Source organism: Myotis brandtii, unplaced genomic scaffold (genome assembly GCF_000412655.1).
Source record: "Myotis brandtii unplaced genomic scaffold, ASM41265v1 scaffold4, whole genome shotgun sequence".
In the NCBI taxonomy this organism is placed as follows: domain Eukaryota; kingdom Metazoa; phylum Chordata; class Mammalia; order Chiroptera; family Vespertilionidae; genus Myotis; species Myotis brandtii.
In genome coordinates this window covers 4,976,653-4,980,106 of record NW_005365371.1, presented here as the reverse complement: position 1 = coordinate 4,980,106, position 3,454 = coordinate 4,976,653, and positions in this window count along the sequence as shown.

The following is a 3,454-nucleotide window of genomic DNA, read 5'->3' as shown; positions in this document are numbered from 1 at the left end:
AAAATATACAGTATTTTGTAAGAACCCAAACAAAAAGATCCACATTAAACACATTAGGATGTTTACATATATAGGGGACAGAGAGAGGAACGAGAATTGGAATTGGGATTCAAGGGAACACATAAATAAATGGGGACTTGCATGCATCTGTGATAACAGTGTCTTACGAATTAGAAAAGGCAAGGAACAAGGTCTCTCTTGGAACATCCAGAAAGAATGCAGGCCTGCTGACACTGATTTTAGCCCTTTAAGACCCATTTCAGACTACTGACCTCTGGAACTATAAGATAATACATGTGTGTTCTTTTAAGCCATTAAGTTTGTGGTAATCTGTTAAAAAAGCAATAGGAAAGCCATACAATAGCTATAATTTATATATTAAAAGAACTAGTGGAAAAGGTATACATACATAAACAAGGGATTTTAGCAATGAGATGGAAGCTATTCAAACTAGTCAAATGTAAATGTTAGATGAAAAACACAATCTCAAAATAATTACTTTGACATTCTTATCAGCAGAATGGACGTAAAAGAGAAAAGAATTGGTGAACTTTAAGATAGGTGAGAAATTATGCAAACCAAAATACACAGAGGAAAAAGGGTAAAAATGCAAAACATACACCCAAGATCTCTGGGACAATATCAAATGGTCTAACATACATGTCTCTGGATTTGCCAAAAGAAGACAAAAGAGAATTTGGAAGAGAGAGAGAGAGGGAGAGAGAGAGAGAGAGAGAGAGAGAGAGAGAGAGAGAAAGAATTTGGGACAGAGGTAATATTTGAAGAAATAATAGCTGAGAATTTTCCAAAGTTAAAAAAAAAAGACCAACCACAGAGTTGACAGTTGAGAAAACCCAAAGAAAGATTAACACAAAGAAAAAACACTTGCCAGGCACATAATGGTCAACCTGCTGAATTTTAAAGATATAAAGAAAAACTTAAAGGAAATCAGAAAAAAGAAAAACAAAACAATAAATACAAAGGGACAAAGATAAAAGTGACAATGCACTTTTCATCAGGAAATATGCAAGCTAGAAACAAGGAAGTGGTATTTTAAAGTACTGAAATAAGCCCAGCTGGCATGGCTCAGTGTTTGAGCATTGACCTATGAACCAGGAGGTCACCAGGAGATCACAGTTTGATTCCTGGTCAGGGCACATGCCCAGGTTGTGGGCAGCTTAATCCCCAGTGTGGGGCATGCAGGAGGCAGCTAATCAATGATTCTCTCTCATTATTGATGTTTCTCTCTCTCTCCCTCTCCCTTCCTCTCTGAAACCAATAAAAATATATTAAAAATAAATAAAGTACTGTAATAAAAAATATATGTCAACTAAAAATTATTTACCCAGTGGTAATATTGATTTTTTAAAATCTACATATATTTAAATCTACCAACTTACTATTTGTTTTGAATCTTATCCCATCTGTTCTTTGTTGTTATTTTTGCCCCTTTTCCTATTTTCTTGTAGATTGAGTAGTTTTTATGATTCCATTTTATTGGGTTATTATATTATACTAGAGGCCCAGTGCATGAAAGTTGTGTACTGGGGGTCCCTCAGCCTGGCCTGCACCCTCTCACAGTCTGGGACCCCTCACTCCTTACTGCCCACCTACTCGCTGCTCTTTAGTGCTGCTGTGGAGGCGGGAGAGGCTCCTGCCACCGCCGCTGCGTTCACCAGCCATGAGCTCAGCTTCTGGCTGAGCAGTGCTCCTCCTGTGGGAGTGCACTGACCACCAGGGGCAGCTCCTGCATTGAGCGTCTGCCCCCTGGTGGTCAGTGTGCATCATCGCGACCAGTCGTTCTGGTCATTCTGCTGTAACAGTCACTTAGGCTTTTATTATATAGGCCCGGTGCATGAAATTTGTACATGGGAGGGGGTCCCTCAGCCTGGCCTGCACCCTCTCCAATCCGGGCCCCCTCGGGGGATGTCCAACTGCCCACAGGGATCGGGCCTAAACCAGCAGTCGGACATCCCTTTCGCAATCCAGGACTGCTGGCTCCTAACTGCTCACCTGACTGCCTGCCTAATCACCCCTAACCACTCTGCCTGCCTGCCTGGTGCCCCTAACTGCTCCCCTGCCTACATGATCACACCTAACCACCTCTGCCTGCTGGCCTGGTTGCCCCTAACCACCTCTGCCTCAGCCCCCGCCACTGTGGCTTTGTCTGAAGGGACATCTGGTCTAATTAGCATATTACTGTTTTATTAGTATTCAGTGGTTCTCAACCTTCTGGCCCTTTAAATACAGTTCCTCATGTTGTGACCCAACCATAAAATTATTTTCGTTGCTACTTCATAACTGTAATGTTGCTACTGTTATGAATTATAATGTAAATATCTGATATGCAGGGTCTTAGGCGGCGCCCCCTGTGAAAGGGTCGTTTGACCGCCAAAGGGGTTGCGATCCACAGGTTGAGAACCGCTTGGTTACTGAGCAGTGCATTCTGGGGAACATGGGGAAGCGGCCCTATGACTCAGAGACCAGGGACTCGACAGGAAGCTGGGAGGTCTGGTCTCACTCAACAGAGGATGGGCCTTGGATCATGGGTGAGGCCTGGACTGTGTTTAGATCTGAGGAGCCTCCCTCCTCCAGGCACCACTTGCTCAGTGGCCTCCCACACACACTTCCACCCGGGTTCAAATCCACAACCTTTCAATGTACAGGATGAAGCTCCAACCAACAAAGCCACCCGGCCAGGGCAGTTATTCTTGGCTTTTCTTTTCTTTTACTTTTTAATTTTCTTTTATTTTTTACTCTTTTAATTAAATCTTTATTGTTGAATGGTTTACATGAACCCCCATTAACCTTTTCCAGCCTACTACCCACCCCCCAGGTCCTCACCACCCCATTGTCTGTGTCCAGGGGTGATGCATATATGCACATAAGGCCATTGGTTGATCTCTTTCCACCCACCCTCCTGCCCCCGCCTTTCCTCTGAGGGTCCACAGTCTGTTCATGCGTCTGTGTCTCTGGGTCTATTTTTGTTCATCAGTGTATTTGGCTCATTAGGTGTTAAAAGTGTTCTGCTTGTGATCACTTGGGTTTTCTAAAGATGCAGTCATATCACGTACAAATCTTTTTCTTTTCCAAGTGTACTTGTGGACACCTTGGGAATATAGATACCAGAAACAGAAGTCTGTGAATAAGTTGGGAATAGGATGCTTTTTCTTTCGTGATGTTATGTACATGATCCTGTGCTCCTGCTGTGTTAAGAACACCAAGTACTGTGGCTGCAGGGAGGCTCTCATTGGCAACTCATCCACATAGAGCCATAGCCTCCCTCTCCATCAGCCGCAGCTCCCAGGACAGACGCATGCACCCCTCAGCAGAGGTGGGGGCACTTGGCCACCTCCTGCAGGCTTGCCCCATCATCACCTGGTGGGGCCCACCTTCCGCATATCACCCTCTTGGTCCTACTCCTAGGCCTTTCCATGCACTTCCTCTCACCCAG